Source organism: Mustela putorius, unplaced genomic scaffold, assembly GCF_011764305.1.
Source record: "Mustela putorius furo isolate JIRA1106 unplaced genomic scaffold, ASM1176430v1.1 tig00000731_pilon_pilon_pilon, whole genome shotgun sequence".
Lineage (NCBI taxonomy): Eukaryota > Metazoa > Chordata > Mammalia > Carnivora > Mustelidae > Mustela > Mustela putorius.
In genome coordinates, this window is record NW_025421461.1 from 3357200 (window position 1) to 3377766 (window position 20567).

The following is a 20567-nucleotide window of genomic DNA, read 5'->3' on the forward strand; positions in this document are numbered from 1 at the left end:
TTATGGAAACAAGGGCCTCTCTCCGTGTCAAGAGACAGAAGAAACAGAAGAATAATGAGTTAACAACATTACAGATAATATGCAGCATGACACAAAGGAAAAGTATACATGTCATTTATCATATGTTCTGCTCAGGGTACATAAGCATCTCTCTTCCCAAGCTGACATTCACACTCAGGATTTGGACTCAAACAACAAACCAACCTTATCACCCCTGACACCATGAGCTACTACAGCAACTACTATGGAGGCCTGGGTTATGGACTCTGGAGGTTTTGGTGGCCTGAGCTGTGGCCGTGGCTAGGGATGTGGCAGCTTCCACAGATGGGGTTGTGGCTGGGGCTGCGGCTGTGGCTGCAGAGGCTACAGATATGGCTGCTGCCACCCATCTTGCTATGGGAGACATGGATTTTCTGGCTTCTACTGAAATCCTGCTCCGGAAGCCCAAAATTTGAGGCCACAAAAGGATTATCCAAATTTGACTACAATAACCAAACCAAACAAGATTATCCCCAGAGCCAAGCCAAGATCAAAAACATTCTGTATCTAAGACTTTAGGAATATTTATCATTTTATAATGGTCTCTTTCATGTTTCCTGGTGTCCTTTATTTCAGCTTTTATAACTGTGGGATTTCTCTATTCCTTTTGCAATAAATTATCCAAAGTTGAAATAGCATGTATGGTTTTCATTTTTTTTTTTAATGAAACTCAAGATATCAAAATGATTATTTGTAACTGCACCCGGGGTGCCTGGGTGGCTCAGTGGGTTAGGCCACTGCCTTTGGCTCAGGTCATGGTCTCAGGGTCCTGGGATCGAGCCCCGCATCTGGCTCTCTGCTCAGCAGGGAGCCTGCTTCCTCCTCTCTCTCTGTCTGCCTCTCTGCCTGCTTGTCATCTCTCTCTGTCAAGTAAATAAATAAAATCTTAAGAAAAAAAGATCTATTTGTAACTGCACCCAACTGGAAATGAAGAAAATAAATTACTCAATGAATAACCAAAGGCCTAGGAGAGATATAAATATACACCCATATGGCGAGATAGATAAATTCCAATCCATAACACTCAGTTGGAATGAAGTTGTTGTTTTTTTTTTTTTTCAAAGATTTTATTTACTTATTTGACAGGCAGAGATCACAAGTAGGCAGAGAGGCAGGCAGAGGGAGAGAGAGGAAGCAGGCCCCCACTGAGCAGAGAGCCCGATGTAGGGCTCAATCCCAGGACCCTGGGATCATGACCTGAGCCAAAGGCAGAGGCTTTAACCCACTGAGCCACCCAGGCGCCCTTGGAATGAAGTTTTTTTCCTCTGAACACCTTACCAAATTTTATTCAGTGCTTTTAGTTAGATAACACTGGCATATGAATTTGGTACTAAACTACTAACTTTACATATTTTCATATCTCAAGTGAGGCTGACATGTAGAGTAAGTACTTTGATGTTTTGTTCAAAGCTTATTTTTATTTAGACATTTTAATAATAAAAAATGTAGCGATAGAATAAAATATATCTCTAAATGCACAGTGAAAATAAACATTTTATATGATATTTTCTATCATATAAATATATGTATTTTCTATCATATTTTCCCCATGGTCCTCCATGGTGGGACATGGCATCATTCTTCAGTACTATCAGTACACTGAAATATTTTGCCATTCATCATGGAAACTTAAAAATCACTATCATCACTTGTGAAGTAATCTGTATCAAGGCTATTCCTGGCCTGAAGTTTTATGCATTAGAACAAGTGTGTTGTAACACTGACCTTCAAAGAGTGAGCATTTCATGTTAGTACTTCACATAAATATTTGCTTATAAAAAATACAGAATGAAGTATCATCATTTCTCCCTCTCCCCCTGCCCAATTTTATATATTTAGGTAGTAAAACAAAAGTGAATGTTTTTGGGTTAACCGAATTCAGTAAAACCAGTAGAATTATGAAACTGGCAGGGGCCCTGTAAATCTTACTATGATGTCATCTTGGATGGGGAAGGACTCCAGAAAATGAAATGAGTTGCTAAGGATCAAGAATGGCATGAGAAATAGAGCCTGATACTGGAACAGGTCGGGCTGTAGAGAAGGCATCGACTTTACCATGTGTACTGCCACACTGATTGTGTACTTCCCTCCATGAATGCTCTTAAATAAAGCATCTTGCTCTGGTCATGCACCTTTGAAAAGCTTAATTATCACAGCTGATTGACCCTATCCATTTATTTTGATATGCAAATATTCTGATGTAGAATCTTAAACTATTCATTTCTAATTTAGCTGTATCTGAGTAACAACAACTAGTAAGAGGGTTAAATCCAAACTCTACTTTAAAAACTTATTATAATGCATGTGAAAATCTCAGACTTGATTACTGAATGCATGGATGAATGTGCTCAGCCAGCTTGTGTCCTTTCAGTCAATTCAGGAGAATTCATGTTAGTACAATTCAGGAGAATTGACTTGATAGCCCTACTATCAAGCCAGACTCTATCTCATGACCCATGAGATTATAATCCATGAGATCACAACTTGACCCAAAGTGAAAAGCCGACTACTCAACCAACTGAGTCATCATGGTATCCCGTCCCCTCCCCCCTTTTTGAAAAATTATTGATAGGGTCTACAGAAACTGTTGTCAAAATCTAGACAGATGGTTATTTCCAGAAAGTGATATTGACCAGAAAGAAACAAAAGAGACATTTTAGACATTAAGGTATGCTTGGAATAGATATTTCATGCTTATTTGCAAGAATGCATCGAATTTTATGCCTAAAATTATATATAATATAGAATTCATTATTATGCTTGAAAAAAAAAAGAACCAATAAAAATGTATGATGGTAATACATTATTCTAAAGACAGAAAGCCATTTGAGCTCATTCCTCTTTTAAATCCTTATTGTTTAGATGCAGACATATGTTACCCATACCTGGGAGAAACATGGTGCTTATGTTTACAGACCTTACATCATTCATCCTTTCAGCAATTAATTTTTGTGTTTCTATTACATGGTAGATATTAAAGAAAAGTAATTAAATTCAATTGGGAAGTTGTATCCTTGAAAATTACTTCTAGGGGCACCTGGGTGGGTCTGTGGGTTAACGCCTCTGCCTTCAGCTCGGGTCATGAGCCCAGGGTCCTGGGATCTAGCCCCACATTGGACTTTTTGCTCAGCAGGGAGCCTGCTTCCTCCTCTCTCTTTGCCTGTTTCTCTGTGATCTCCATCTGTCAAATAAATTAAAAAAAATCTTTTTTAAAAAGGAAATTACTTGTAAAACAAAGAAAACCTGGAATGTTTGTGTGACTCAGTTGGTTAAATGTCTTTGCTCCACTCAGGTCAAGATCCCAGCATCCTGGGATTGAGTCCTGTGTCTGGCTCCTTCCTTCTCCCTAAGCCTGTTGTTCCCCATGCTTGTGCTCTCTCTCTATCTCTGACACACAAATAAATTACATTAAGTTAAAAAAAATAAAGAAAACCTGAACACTATATTTGAGGTCATATGAGATTCTGAAGAACCTAAAGACTCAAGCCTAAATTCAAGGGCACTACTGGAAGAACCAACCAGTTTGGGTCAGCTTTGATAAGTAACTAACTCCTTAGAGTTAGCTGAGTGAATTTTTTTTTAATTTTTAATTTTTTATAAACATATATTTTTATCCCAGGGATACAGGTCTATGAATCACCAGGTTTACACACTTCACAGCACTCACCAAAGCACATACCCTCCCCAATGTCCATAACCCCACCCCCCTTCACCCACCCACCCTCCCCCCAGCAACCCTCAGTTTGTTTTGTGAGATTAAGAGTCACTTATGGTTTGTCTCCCTCCCAATCCCATCTTGTTTCATTTATTCTTCTCTTATCCACTTAAGCCCCCATGTTGCATCACCACTTCCTCATATCAGGGAGATCATATGATAGTTGTCTTTCTCCGCTTGACTTATTTCGCTAAGCATGATACGCTCTAGTTCCATCCACGTCGTCGCAAATGGCAAGATTTCATTTCTTTTGATGGCTGCATAGTATTCCATTGTGTATATATACCACATCTTCTTGATCCATTCATCTGTTGATGGAGATCAAGGTTCTTTCCATAGTTTGGCTATTGTGGACATTGCTGCTATAAACATTCGGGTGCACGTACCCCTTTGGATCACTACGTTTGTATCTTTAGGGTAAATACCCAGTAGTGCAATTGCTGGGTCATAGGGCAGTTCTATTTTCAACATTTTGAGGAACCTCCATGCTGTTTTCCAGATGGCTGCACCAGCATGCATCCCCACCAACACTGTAGGAGGGTTCCCCTTTCTCCGCATCCTTGCCAGCATCTGTCATTTCCTGACTTGTTGATTTTAGCCATTCTGACTGGTGTGAGGTGATATTTCATTGTGGTTTTGATTTGTATTTCCCTGATGCCGAGTGATATGGAGCACATTTTCATGTGTCTGTTGGCCATCTGGATGTCTTCTTTGCAGAAATGTCTGTTCATGCCCTCTGCCCATTTCTTGATTGGATTATTTGTTCTTTGGGTGTTGAGTTTGCTAAGTTCTTTATAGATTCTGGACACTAGTCCTTTATCTGATATGACATTTGCAAATATCTTCTCCCATTCTGTCCGTTGTCTTTTGATTTTGTTAACTGTTTCCTTTGCTGTGCAAAAGCTTTTGATCTTGATGAAATCCCACTAGTTCATTTTTTCCCTTGCTTCCCTTGCCTTTGGTGATGTTCCTAGGAAGATGTTGCTGTGGCTGAGGTCGAAGAGGTCGCTGCCTGTGTTCTCCTCAAGGATTTTGATGGATTCCTTTCACACATTGAGGTTCTTCATCCATTTTGAGTCTATTTTCGTGTGTGGTGTAATGAAATGGTCCAATTTCATTTTTCTGCATGTGGTCCAATTTTCCCAACACCATTTATTGAAGAGGCTGTCTTTTTTCCATTGGACATTCTTTCCTGCTTTGTCGAAGATTAGTTGACCATAGAGTTGAGGGTCTATTTCTGGGCTCTCTATTCTGTTCCATTGATCTATGTGTCGTTTTTGTGCCAGTACCATGCTGTCTTGATGATGACAGCTTTGTAATAGAGCTTGAAGTCCGGAATTGTGATGCCACCAACGTTGGCTTTCTTTTTCAATATCCCTTTGGCTATTCGAGGTCTTTTCTGGTTCCATATAAATTTTAGCATTATTTGTTCCATTTCTTTGAAAAAGATGGATGGTACTTTGATAGGAATTGCATTAAATGTGTAGATTGCTTTAGGTAGCATAGACATTTTCACAATATTTATTCTTCCAGTCCAGGAGCATGGAACATTTTTCCATTTCTTTGTGTCTTCCTCAATTTCTTTCATGAGTACTTTATAGTTTTCTGAGTATAGATTCTGTGCCTCTTTGGTTAGGTTTATGCCTAGGTATCTTATGGTTTTGGGTGCAATTGTAAATGGGATTGACTCCTTAATTTCTCTTTCTTCTGTCTTGCTGTTGGTGTAGAGAAATGCAACTGATTTCTGTGCATTGATTTTATATCCTGACACTTTACTGAATTCCTCTACAAGTTCTAGCAGTTTTGGAGTGGAGACTTTTGGGTTTTCCACATATAGTATCATATCATCTGGAAAGAGTGATTATTTGAGTTCTTCTTTGCCTATTTGGATGCCTTTAATTTCCTTTTGTTGTCTGATTGCTGAGGCTAGGACTTCTAGTACTATGTTGAATAGCAGTGGTGATAATGGACATCCCTGCCGTGTTCCTGACCTTAACAGAAAAGCTTTCAGTTTTTCTCCATTGAGAATGATATTTGCGGTGGGTTTTTCATAGATGGCTTTGATGATATTGAGGTATGTGCCCTCTATCCCCACACTTTGAAGAGTTTTGATCAGGAAGGGATGCTGTACTTTGTCAAATGCTTTTTTCAGCATCTACTGAGAGTATTATATGGTTCTTGTTCTTTCTTTTATTGATGTGTTGTATCACATTGACTGATTTGCGGATGTTGAACCAACCTTGCAGCCCTGGAATAAATCCCACTTGGTCGTGGTGAATAATCCTTTTAATGTACTGTTGAATCCTATTGGCTAGTATTTTGTTGAGTATTTTCGCATCTGTGTTCATCAAGGATATTGGTCTATAGCTCTCTTTTTTGATGGGATCCTTGTCTGGTTTTGGGATCAAGGTGATGCTGGCCTCATAAAATGAGTTTGGAAGTTTTCCTTCCATTTCTATTTTTTGGAACAGTTTCAGGAGAATAGGAATTAGTTCTTCTTTAAATGTTTGGTAGAATTCCCCCGGGAAGCCGTCTGGCCCTGGGCTTTTGTTTGTTTGGAGATTTTTAATGACTGTTTCAATCTCCTTACTGGTTATGGGTCTGTTCAGGCTTTCTATTTCTTCCTGGTTCAGTTGTGGTAGTTTATATGTTTCTAGGAATGCATCCATTTCTTCCAGATTGTCAAATTTATTGGCATAGAGTTTCTCATAGTATGTTCTTATAATAGTTTGTATTTCTTTGGTGTTAGTTGTGATCGCTCATCTTTCATTCATGATTTTATTTATTTGGGTCCTTTCTCTTTTCTTTTTGATAAGTCTGGCCAGGGGTTAATCAATTTTATTAATTCTTTCAAAGAAACAGCTCCTAGTTTTGTTGATTTGTTCTATTGGATTTTTGGTTTCTATTTCAATGATTTCTGCTCTGATCTTTATGATTTCTCTTCTCCTGCTGGGCTTAGGGTTTCTTTCTTGTTCTTTCTCCAGCTCCTTTAGGTGTAGGGTTAGGTTGTGTACCTGAGACCTTTCTTGTTTCTTGAGAAAGGCTTGTACCGCTATATATTTTCCTCTCAGGACTGCCTTTGTTGTGTCCCACAGATTTTGAACCGTTGTATTTTCATTATCATTTGTTTCCATGATTTTTTTCAATTCTTCTTTAATTTCCCGGTTGATCCATTCATTCTTTAGAAGGATGCTGTTTAGTCTCCATGTATTTGGGTTCCTTCCAGACTTCCTCTTGTGGTTGAGTTCTAGCTTCAGAGCGGTGGTCTGAAAATATGCAGGAATGATTCCAATCTTTTGATACTGGTTGAGTCCTGATTTAGGACCGAGGATATGATCTATTCTGGAGAATGTTCCATGTGCACTAGAGAAGAATGTGTATTCTGTTGCTTTGGGATGAGATGTTCTGAATATATCTGTGATGTCCATCTGGTCCAGTGTGTCGTTTAAGGCCTTTATTTCCTTGCTGATCTTTTGCTTAGATGATCTGTCCATTTCAGTGAGGAGAGTGGCAAAGTCCCCTACTATTATTGTATTATTGTTGATGTGTTTCTTTGATTTTGTTATTAATTGGTTTATATAGTTGGCTGCTCCCACGTTGGGGGCATAGACATTTAAAATTGTTAAATCTTCTTGTTGGACAGACCCTTTGAGTATGATATAGTGTCCTTCCTCATCTCTTATTATAGTTTTTGGCTTAAAATCTAATTGATCTGATATAAGGATTGCCACTCTTGCTTTCCTCTGATGTCTGTTAGCATGGTAAATTCTTTTCCACCCCCTCACTTTAAATCTGGAGGTGTCTTCAGGCTTAAAATGAGTTTCTTGGAGGCAACATATAGATGGGTTTTGTTTTTTTATCCATTCTGATACCCTTGTTTTTTGATTGGGGCATTTAGCCCATTAACATTCAGGGTAACTATTGAGAGATATGAATTTAGTGCCATTGTATTGCCTGTAAGGTGACTGTTACTGTATATGGTCTCTGTTCCTTACTGATCTAGCGCTTGTAGGCTCTCTCTTTGCTTAGAGGACCCCTTTCAATATTTCCTGTAGAGCTGGTTTGGTGTTTGCAAATTTCAGTTTTTGTTTGTCCTGGAAGCTTTTAATCTCTCCTTCTATTTTCAAGGATAGCCTAGCTGGATATAGTATTCTTGGCTTCATGTTTTTCTCGTTTAGTGCTCTGAAAATATCATGCCAGCTCTTTCTGGCCTGCCAGATCTCTGTGGATAAGTCAGCTGCCAATCTAATATTTTTACCATTGTATGTTACAGACTTTTTTTCCCGGGCTGCTTTCAGGATTTTCTCTTTGTCACTGAAACTTGTAAATTTTACTATTAGGTGACGGGGTGTGGGCCTATTCTTATTGATTTTGAGGGGCATTCTCTGAATCTCCTGAATTTTGATGCTCATTACCTTTGCCATATTGGGGAAATTCTCCCCAATAATTCTCTCCAGTATACCTTCTGCTCCCCTCTCTCTTTCTTCTTCTTCTGGAATCCCAATTATTCTAATGTTGTTTCATCTTATGGTGTCACTTATCTCTCGAATTCTCCCCTCGTGGTCCAGTATCTGTTTGTCCCTCTTTTGCTCAGCTTCTTTATTCTCTGTCATTTGGTCTTCTATATCACTAATTCTTTCTTCTGCCTCATTTATCCTAGCAGTGAGAGCCTCCATTTTTGATTGCACCTCATTAATAGCTTTTTTGATTTCAACTTGGTTAGATTTTAGTTCTTTTATTTCTACAGAAAGGGCTTTTATATCTCCCGAGAGGGTTTCTCTAATATCTTCCATGCCTTTTTCGAGCCCGGCTAGAACCTTGAGAATTGTCATTCTGAACTCTAGATCTGACATATTACCGATGTCTGTATTGATTAGGTCCCTAGCCTTCGGTACTGCCTCTTGTTCTTTTTTTTGTGGTGAGTTTTTCCGCCTTGTGTTTTTTCCAGATATGAGTATATGAAGGAGCAAGTAAAATACTAAAAGGGTGGCAACAACCCCAAGAAAACATGCTTTAACCAAATCAGAAGAGATCCCAAATAGTGAGGGGGTAGAAAGGGGATAAAAAGAGGTTCAAAAAGGAAGAAAGAAAAAATAGCAAAAGAAATAAAAGAAAAGAAGTTTTTAAAAGAAAACAAATAAAGAAAAATATAAAAAAGAAAAAATATATATATTAGATAAACTAGTTTAAAAACGTTAACAAAGTAAATTGTAAAAGTTAAAAAAAATTTTAGCAGAAGAAGAGAAATAAAATGAAAAAGAAAAAAATTAAACTAACTGCAAGACTAGAAAAATCACAGGGAGAAAGCCATGAGTTCTGTGCTTTGCTTTCTCCTCTGGAATTCTGCTGCTCTCCTTGGTATTGAAACTGTACTCCTTGGTAGGTGAATTTGGTCTTTGCTGGATTTCTTCTTGATCTTCTGGGGGAGGGGCCTGTTGTAGTGATTCTCAAGTGTCTTTGCCCCAGGGGGAGTTGCACCGCCCTTACCAGGGGCCGGGCTGAGTAATCTGCTCGGGTTTGCTTTCAGAAGCTTTTGTTCCCCGAGCGCTTTCCGTCGAGTTCCGGAGGGCGGGAATACAAATGGTGGCCTCCTGGTCTCTGGCCCGAAGGAGCTGAGAGCCTGAGGCCCCACTCCTCAGTGCCCCCTCAGAGAAGAGCACCCAGTAACTCCCGTCTGCCTGACCTCCGGCTGCGCTCCGAGCTCATCGAGCCTGCGACCGGTTCAGGGTAACACCAAGCGGTGAGCATACTGTCGGCTCTGTCTCTGTAGCCGGTTTTCTTGTTCCAATACCCGCAAGCTATGCGACATTCAGACACCCCCGATCCTTCTGTGACCCTGCGGGACCTGAGGCCACACTGACTCAGCGTGGGCTTCGCCCTGGTTTAGCCTCTGGAGTGATGTCCCTCAGCGGAACAGACTTTTAAAAGTCCTGATTTTGTGCGCGGTTGCTCCACCACTTGCCGGGAGCTGGCCCCTCCCCCCGGGGGTCTATCTTCCCGTCGCTTTGGATTCACTTCTCCGCCGGTCCTACCTTTCAGAAAGTGGTTGTTTTTCTGTTTCCAGAATTGCTGTTCTTCTTCTCTTCGATCTGCTGATGGATTTTCAGGTGTTTGCAAACTTTAGATAAGCTATCTAGCTGATCTCCTGCTAGCTGATGTAGTCCCAGCCTGCTACTTCGCCATCTTGACTCCTCCTCCCAGCTGAGTGAATTTTGCCCTCAATTTTTCCCCACCCTTTATCTTTTAACATTATATCTACATTTCAGAGATTCTGAAGGCATTTACAACAACTAATGGAATTTTACTGAATTCGACAGAGCCTTTGAATTTGGATTATATTTTTGTCACTGAGACCTTAACAACACATATTTGTTATCTTAGTAGAGATTAGGTATTTCATGAGAAGAAAAGGAAAAAAGAAAAAGAGCGCAGACTAGACAAAGGGAATACAAGCGGGAAACTGTTGTTTTAGAAGTGAAGGTACAAGAGGAAGGAAAAAAATGGATTGACTATAGACTGAATGAAAATTGATGGGTGGCAAAGAGAAATTTCACATACTTTACATTTTGATCTACCTGTCATAGCCTATTAATGGTTAATGGAGGACAGAGTCTCAATGATATTCTAAAAGACGTTGTAACATGCCTATTAGAATGGCTGTAACTCCAAACGCTGACAGCAACAAATGCTGACATGGTTGTAGAGGAACAGCAGCTCTCATTTATTGCTGATCAAAAGCACAATGGTACAGCCACTTTGGAAGAAAGTGTGCCGGTTTTGTACAAAACTAAGCATAGTCTTACACATAAGATCCAGCAAGAACTCTCCCTGGTTTAACCCAAATGAGCTAAAAGCTTACATCCACACAAAGACCTGAACACAGACATTTATAGTTTTATTCTTTACTGTCCAAACTTGAAGCAATCAAGTTTCCTTCCATAGGAGAATGAGTAAACAAACTGTGCCAGCTCCAGACAATGGAATATCATCCAGTGATAAAAAGAAGTGAGCTATCAAGCTGAAGAAGATGTAGAGGAATGATGAAAGCTTACTGCTGAGTGAAAGAAGTCAATGTGAAAAAGCTACATACTGTAAAATCCCAACTATGACATTCTGGCAAAGATGAAACAATGAAGAGAGCAAGTTTAGTGGTTGCAAGAGCTTGGGGGAAGGAGGGAAGAATGGGTGGAGTACAGAGGATTTTTCATGGTTTAATGATGATTACATGATATTATGCATTTGTTAGAAACCATAGAATAGTATGACACAAGGAGTGAACCCTCATATAAACTATAAACTTCAACTAATAACAACATATCAAATTGGTTCATTAATTGTAATTAATATACCATACTAATTCAAGATGTTTAATTGTTTAATAATGGGGTAAATGTGTGTGTGTGTGTGTGTGTGTGTGTGTGTGTTTGTGACTAGGGTATAGAGACTCTACTTTTTTCTCAATTTTTCTGAAGCATAAAAGTATACTAAAAATGTTCTGTTAATTAAAAAATAAGAGATTAAATGCAATATTAGATATATGGGTGAAGAAATGAGAGGAAATAGTGAATGTAGAAATAGAGAAGAGATACGATCTGATTTTTTTTTTAGATTTTATTTATTTATTTGACAAAGAGGGGGTAGATCACAAGTAGACAGAGAAGCAGGCAGAGAGAGAAGGGGATGCAGGCTCCCTGCTGAGCAGAGAGCCTGATGTGGGGCTCCATCCCGGTCCCTGAGATCATGACCTGAGCCGAAGGCAGAGGCTTAACCCACTGAGCCACCCACAATCTGCATTTTTAAAAAGAATTATTTATTTGACAGAGAGAGAGAGAGAGAGAGAGAGCTTGATTAAGCACATGCAGAGGGAATAGCAGAGGAAGGGAGAAAAGAAGACTCTCCACCAGAGCAGGAGGCCCAATGTGGGACTTGATCCCAGGACCCTGAGTTCATGACCTGAGCTGAAGGCAGATGCTTAACTGACTGAGCCACTCAGGTGCCCCATGATCTGCATTTTGGGAAGCAACCTGGGTACATCTCATACCAGAGAAGATGGCTAGGATTTGGAAGGATAACTTTTAGTCAGCTTTGAAAGCTACTCTGCAATAAATATTTGATTGCTGTGACTTGCCTTCAGTTTGTGAACAATTTTGTCCCATGCTTGTCAAAGCCCATGGACCAGTACAACACAAAGAATGCAATATAAACTATGGATTTTAGTTAATAATTATATATCAATATTAGTTCATAAATTATAACAAGCAAAAATGGTTTTTATTTTTCAAAGTAATATAAAAAGTAAAAAGTGTATCAGTTATGTGGCCAATGTTCTAAAATTAAAGAAAACATAGATTATTTATGTATTTATTTTCTAAAATTCTTTACTGATATCACAACAGTCAAGCTGATTCTTCTTGGCTCTCAAATGTTTCCATTTCCTTATCTCTGAAAGAGGTAAATAACTCACTTTTTTTAAAATTTATTTTTTATTTATTTTCAGCATAGCAGTATTCATTATTTTTGCACCACACTCAGTGCTCCATGCAATCCGTGCCCTCTATAATACCCACCACCTGGTACCCCGACCTCCCACCCCCCACCCCTTCAAAACCCTCAGATTGATTTTCAGAGTCCATAGTCTCTCATGGTTCACCTCCCCTTCCAATTTCCCCCAACTCCCTTCTCCTTTCTATCTCCCCATGTCCTCCATGCTATTTGTTATGCTTCACAAATAAGTGAAACCATATGATAATTGACTCTCTCTGCTTGACTTATTTTACTCAGCATAATCTCTTCCAGTCCCATCCATGTTGCTACAAAAGTTGGGTATTCGTCCTTTCTGATGGAGGCATAATGTTCCATAACTCACTTTTTAGCCTGAGGAGTAAGATGCTTTAAAAGGATATGATAGATGTTAGAGCTTTGACTTTGACCTATTTCTTTGATTTAACTTGTAAATGAAGCACATCAATCTAGAAACAAAAACAAAAACAAAACAGAGATGAAGAAACATTTCATTGAGAAACACACCACAAGCAGATATGATTGGCATGCCTAGCTATGAAGAATTCTGTTTCGGGTCTGATATGTTCAGCCTTTGAAGATACTTCATTCCTTCTTACAAAGTGATGCAATAACTTTTAGAGGCCACCCTAACTAGGCACCAAAGCAATCTTAAACATTTTAATGAGTGTTAGGGCCTATTCCTGTGTCAGGGGACAATGCATGAGTGAATTGTGTCAAGTATATAATTGAGAAATGACACAAAAGGAGAGTATACATGTGCTTTTTTACATGCTTTAACCAAAGTATATAAACATTTCTTTATACATGCTGACATTCACATTCAAGATCTTGCCTTGAATACAGCAAACCAAATTCAACACGCCTGACACCAATGGGCTACTATGGCGACTACTATGGAGGCCTGGGCTACAGCTGTTGAGGATTTGGTGGCCTGGAATGTGGCCATAGCTGTGGATGTGGCAGTTTCTGCAGGCTGGGCTGGGGCTGGGGAGGTTATGGATGTGGCCGCTTCCACCCTCGGTGGTATGGAGGATATGGATTCTTAACTTCTACTGAAATCCTGCCCTGGAAGTTCAACATCTGAGGCCATAATGTGCTTAACTCAAATTAACCAAAACATGAATGAAGCAATATCAGCTGGGATCAAGCCAAGATGAAAGTATTTTGCCCCTTAGATTCTAGGAAATTGTATCATTTTTTATGTGCCTGCTTCTGGTATCCCCTACATGCACTTTAATAACTGTAGAAATTCTTACTTTGCTTTGCAATAAATTATCCTAATTTAAAATGGAACATGCGGCTTACTTTATTTATTTATTTATTTGTTCATTTTTTAACTGAATTCTGACTTTATCTTTCACAGCGCATTTCTCATTTTGTGTCCTTTCAAAGAAATAGTACTGAAATTCTGGATACATGTTCCTGAAATTATCATAGCAATATAAACACCTAGTAATCACCTAATTTTTGTTAGTGGTATTAGTTTTGATTTAGAATCTTGAAGGTATTATTTCTAGTTTAGCTAGATCTGAAAAAAATAATTAGCAAGCAATGCTAAGATCAAATACTATTTAAAATACTTAAGGTAGATTTGAAAGACTCAGATTTGTTTACCAAACATAAAAATAGTTTTGTTTAGCCAGATAGTAAGGTCTAACCTTTCAGTCAAACTACTCTTAGTTTATTAGCTTTACACTGGCTAGATCAGGGAATGTAATAGCTTGATGACTTCACTGCATGACTATACTATTTAGCTTGACAGAGTAAAACAATAGCTATTCTATTTTCTTAATGGTTAATAACATTTGTCCAGATTTTGGAGAAATGCCTTCTGTAGTTATAAAGAAGAATAATCAATACCATGACTTGGAGCAGATATTTGACATTATATTAATATTATATTATTAGAATTTGAAATGACTGTTTTTATGTTTCTCTGCTATATTTGGAGGAATGCTCCAGCACATCTTTATTTCCAGGGAAAATCTATTGCTTATGTTAAAGAGAACACATCACAGCTGATTCACCAACCCCCAAACCGAGGCATATTTGTCAGAGTCAAATAGGCAGAGTGTGACATAGAGAATGAAACCTGTTTGACTTATTTGTAATTTTATTGCTTCAGCTTGGCTGAATGAGCATGAAATATTCCAATTATCAACTATTTTTATTTTTAGAATGATCAATGAAAATGAAACAATTCTGGAAAAAAGGAGACAAAAATAATTAACTAACATTGTTGTGAGGTCATCAAAAATTTGATTAGAACTGAAAACATTAAACAAAAAAGAAAAAGATGAATAAATTAGATGCTATTATGTTACCGCATTATGTTTATATAGAGAGAGAATTTAAAGTGGAAAAATTCCAAGTAATGTGCTAAGTAAAAATAATTTTAATATATAAATCTGACAAAATGCCAACACCCAAAAATGTAAAGAGTTCCTGCTAATCAATGATAAAATATTGATTAATTGATTAATAGCAAACAAGCCCCCTTAAAAATGGACAAAATACTTGAACAGGCATTTCAAAAGAGAGGATATTTAAGCGGCTTATAATCTTATGTAAAATTCTCAATGTCATCATTGATCAGGAAAGCCAAATTAAAATAATATTCAGATATCACTATGTACCCTAAAGATGATCAGATTAAGATGTCGAAATGGCCAATGTAGATAAGGTTGTGGAAACTAGAACTTTCATAAGCTGCTGGTGGTATTGTAAATTTAGCAACTGTATTGGAAAATTGTTTAGTAGAATCTACTGAAGCTAAATATATATAGTATAAATTACCAATGTGTGTCCCATGCATGCCCAAAGTAAAGGAACACCTCGGTCTACAAAAAGAACCACTTGTAAAAGATATGTAGCAGCTTTATTCATATTAGGAAGAAAAGAAGGAAGGAAGGAAGGAAGGCAGGTAGGCAGACAGGCAGGCAGGAAATGAGGAAGGAAGGGAGGGAGGGAGGGAGAGAGGGAAGGAAAGCACACAAATACAGATTTACCAGAGCAAAGTAGTAAATAAATTGTGCTTTAGTCATTCAATGGGCTACTTTGCAGTAATGAATACAATAAAACTAAAGCTATATGCAACAATGATGTATCTCACAGAGATAGTGATGTACAAAATCATTCAGGAGAGAAAAGCTGCTGGTATACCCTCCGATGTCATTCATGTGATGTCCAGATGGGACAAACTTCTAGAGAGTAATACTAACTTGGTAGGGTCAAGAGAAAATTTGGGGAGCTTGAGTGTGATCGGTGTAGGTGGTCTGTCAATAAAATAAAAATATCACTAACTTGTACACTTAGGACTTGGGTATTTTATACTATGTTTTAAACAACAACAAAAGCAAATGAAATGATGGCTTTATGTTCCTCTATAGCAGGAAATCTATTCCAGACAATTCCTCCTTTAAACCTTCAGATGCATTTATAGAGATATCCATGTCTATGGAAGATGTGATCTTTACCTGTAAGAACCTTAGAGTGCATTCACCCACTTAACTCACCCTTACTGTTTTTCTGCAGCATGCTAGTAGTTGTTCAGCAGTCAATGAGTCCAGCTGGGAAAATACATCATTTCATAACTGCTTATATGTTCCAAAAAGCTGGACAGTATATTTGAAGCCATGAGAGCTTGAAAAGAATTTCGATGTTCCGTTCAAATTAAAAATGTATTGGGGCGCCTGGGTGGCTCAGTGGGTTAAAGCCTCTGCCTTCGGCTCAGATCATGATCCCAGGGTCCTGGGATCGAGCCCCGCATCCGGCTCTCTGCTCAGTGCAGAGCCTGCTTCCTCCTCTCTCTCTCTCTGCCTGCCTCTCTGCCTACTTGTGATCTCTGTCTGTCAAATAAATAAAATAAAATCTTAAAAAAAAAAAGCCAACTTTAAAAAAAAAATTAAAAATGTATCTGGTGGGGCTCAAGCAGGATTCAGGTCAGTCTTGGGTTTAAGTGATTAACTTCTTGGAGTGGAGCTTAAGGACTTTTTGCCTTCAGTGGGTCTATTACTCTACCCTGTCTTTTTACATTATACTTATATTTTTGGAGATTCTGAAGACATTTCCAATGTTAAAACCTCTATTTCACAAGGTATTAGGCATTTTTTTCTTAGTGTCTAAGATCTTACTAAGCATTTCATATCTTCACAGACACTGTTAGTTATTTTCCAAAACAGAAATCAAAACACACAATAGGCAAAAAGATGTAATGAGTACTGAGTGTTATATGGAATTGGGGAATAACTGAACTCTACGTCTGAAACTAATGACATACTGTATGTTAATTAATTGAATTTAAATAAAATAATATAAAAACACAGGCAAAGAGAATACGAAGGCAAAAAGATCATGGTAAGAGTGAAGATATATATGGAAGAATTTAAGTATGAATTGTATAAAAAATGGAGGGAAGCCAAAGAGAAATTGTATATATTTCATTATTTCCCCTATTTCCCAGACCCTAGTGGGGACTGAGAGGAATGAGGCAAAGTGATATTCAAAAACTGATTGGATAAGAAGGTAAATAATGGATTAGGGGAAAGGGAGGAAAAAGTGTCCATACAGCAGGAGGCAGATGTAATCTATTTTTGGATAGATGATATGCCAGAAAGGGAGTCTATATGTGAATAAAAAGGATTTTGAATAATCTTTAATGTTGCTTATGATTTTTGATTACTCTGATTTGTCTTTAATATTTGAGCAATATTACTTCATGTTGTTCATCCAAATGTTCATTTTCCAAGCTAGTATGCAAAATCAGAAAAGAGAATATTTTTATGGTGGCCAATGTTATAAAATAAGAGAAAAACGATAGCTTTATTTCAACTTTTTTTTCCCCTGAAGTTCTATACTGGTGTTCACAGAAGGTGAGCTGATGCTTCCAGAGTTTCAAATGATTCTTCAGCTTTGAAAAAAAGACTTTACCATGAAGTATTATATGCCTTTGAAGGGATATAGTAAATTTTAGTAACTTGAATTTAACTAATTTCTTTCATTTAATCTTAAGTGAAGTATAACAATTCAAGATAAGCCAGAGATAGTGCAATATTTAATTTTAAAACGTAACACTTCCAACTGTGTTATTTAATATCCCTGGCTATAAGGAATTTTATTTTGTCTGGGATGTCCAGACTTTGAAAATACAGCAATTCTTTCTCATAAAAAGGATGCAGTATGTTTAAGGGACACCACACCTAGGCAACAATGCAAATTCAAACACTTTCATGAGTTTGAGGGGCTCTTCATATGTCAAGATTGTGTGAGACAGGGGTAACACATAGAATGACTCAAAAATAGGTGGTATGTATTTTACCACATGATCTGCTCAGGAGATATAAAACATCACTCTAGACATGTTGCCATTGATACTCAAAATCTTCTTTGAACAGCAAAACAACTCACAACCCTTTTCGCCAGGAGCCATTGCACCAACTACTATGGAGGTCTAGGTTGTTGCTGTGGAAGCTTTTATGGCCTGGACTGCGGATATGGCTGGGGATGGGCCAACTTCCCCTGACTGGGCCGTGGCTGTGGCTGGAGGGGTCACAGATATGGCTGCTGCCTCCTGCTGTGCTATGGAGGATATGGATTCTCTGGATTCTACCAAACTCCTGTGTCAGTAACCCAACATCTAAAATTACAAGGGACTTCCCAAAACTGAGTGCAGTATCTGAACATTCAATAACATGCTGGGATTGTTTCCACAAATGTATTTATCTTTTCAGAATTTTGGACTTTTCAATATATTCCTATATCTTCCTCATAACTTTAGAATCCTCTTCTTTTGCTTTTATAACTGATTAGATTATCTGTCCCCCTTCTAACAAAATATCACCTTTGAAAATGAAATACAGTTTTTATTTTGTTCATGGAACTCAAGTATATGAAAATGATATACTGCTATCATTTTTAGCCCTATAAGACACATCTGCAGACTTTGGAACTATTACTGATTAAGTGTGAAGTGATGGAGCCACACAATGGTTATTTTACCTGCTCTGTACGTTGAGACTGCACAAGACCCAGATGAGATAGACTGAAAGGAAAATGCTACTCAATTGTCAATGAGGGAAGCAATCTCCCTGGTTTATAATAATTTTTTTTCATATACCTCACAAATATGCATACAACTATATGTAAAAACTAATAATTCTAGACTGAAATGAAAAAAAATTTAAATGTTAGTAATTTAATATTTTTCAAACTTTTGCTTTTATTTAGATAATGTTTATATTTGTCAATAACAAAAAGGCCGTTTAATATATTTATGTACTTATTTATCAAATATATGTGCTTTATATGAGTCAAATCACATTTTAAACTCAGAATAATGCATAATAAATCTTTCTACTAATTCAAAATTCATTTGGGTCTTTTTAATTTTAAGAACAATCAAATGATAATAGATCAAACATTTTCACTAGTCTAATTATAAAATACATTGCCTTTCCAAGAATTTTTGAATTTGAATAATCTCATTGTGTGTATCATACTCTTCAGCACATTATTTCATTTGACATTTGCATCAAGCAGCTGACCTAAAGTAACAAATTGGGGTAATTTTTTTCTTGTGAGATCATTTAACTCAAAGCATTTTAATTAAGATTATTTAGTTAGTTCTCTTACATTCTTACTGTATTCTTACAACTAGACACGTCATTCTTCTCTACCACCATTCTCATTTTGAAGAATTTTTTCAGCTCAGTAAGGGAAAGAAACAACCAGCTATAATTTTGAATGAAACAAAGAAGTCATGTTGACACAAGTAATCTAAAGCATGCTGGAATGGATGACCAAGTTCTCATTTTCTTTCCTCCTGTCTTTTCTCTCTGGCTTAAACAGGAGAAATTGGGAGCAGCATATTGATGGAAGACAAGGGAGAGCAAGGAGTTTAAACCAAATGATCATGTCAATGATCAATGATCAACGGTCAGTGGCCTGTCAAATCATGCCAGGCCTAAAATTAAAGAAAAAGGGAGGAGGCTCAATGTAGCTATAATGCTGATTTTTAATTTATAGTGGATTGAAATTAACTACTAATGTGAGATAAAGACAGTTCTTAATATCTTAATGTGATCATAGATCTGCCCATGGAATTGTTCAGAGATCCAGGCTAGTTAGATCCCTCAGGTCAAGTGTGAAATTCAATATCATGGGAAAGATGAAGCAATTTCTTAATTATACCCTATTGGGTCTAGCATGTTTAATACATTAGTTATATTTAAAATAAAAGGTGGCCATCCATTGATTCTCAATTCATTCTCATATTCAGCTGCAGAGTTAGAGTTTTATTCACTGAGTCCTAGATAGGGTCTATTTCAGGAATTAATTTTTTGACCAAATTAAGTTTACAAAAAAAGATACTGAATTCAACTCATGAAAAATTCCATCTTTTTATTTATCATTTCACCATTTATCACTATTTTGCCTTATTATAAATCAGAATAAACATCGTTCCAATTTTAGTATATGTGCTGCCGAAGCGAGCACTAAATCAGAATAAACATCATGGAAGCTATGAAAATGTAGTTCTCACACCTCCCTCTGCAGGGGAGATAATTGACTGACATCTCTAGCTTCCAGTCTCTGAATCTACCACCACATGCATGCCAACCTCATACCGTGCCCTCTCCTTGGCCAGTTACTGAGCTTGGCAGGGATACTAAGGCCAGTCCATCTCTGTCTGTGAGACATGGAATTACTTTAGTAAATAACTTATCAAAGCTTTCTTGGATCTGCTCTGGTTACTTCAACCCAACATTCCTTCTTTGTTTCTATCTGTCCTTCACTGAATTCAAATCTTCATTGTGGTCTGATGACTCTCCCAGAATTCTCCAGCTACCTCTCCATTTTCCCTGACAGGCATTTTCTCCAATAAATTTCTTTTAGGTCAAACCCTGTTTGGCAGATATTTCTCAAAGGACTACAACTAACACATTAGATCAACAAGATTTTAATACAAAATGGTAACTCTTTGGATGGTCAATGATGAGTTTTATGTGATTTCCTCACACTTTTTCCCCACTCACACCTTTTTTTTGAAGTCCCTGTTCTTTGTATTCCTATTGAGACTTTAATTTTTTGTCCCCATTATTGTACTGTCATGTATGACAGTAAATTAGAATTGTATGTGTGTGAACTTCATGTAGGCAGGGACTTTATGCCTTTATTCAGGATGATAGCAGGTCTATAACAAAACTCTAAATATTTTTGCAGTGAATGCCTAACTAAAAACAAAATTTTCTAAAGCAGTTAAATAAACAAATTCATCTATCAGGGTACATAA

The 20567-nt window shown here is 37.5% G+C and overlaps 1 protein-coding gene across 1 annotated transcript in view; it reads left to right on the top strand.

Annotated features, from left to right (window-relative positions):
* The window catches only part of LOC123393060 (translation initiation factor IF-2-like), a 74427-nt gene that overhangs the window by 31031 nt on the left and 22829 nt on the right, over positions 1–20567 (top strand). The window lies entirely within an intron of this gene.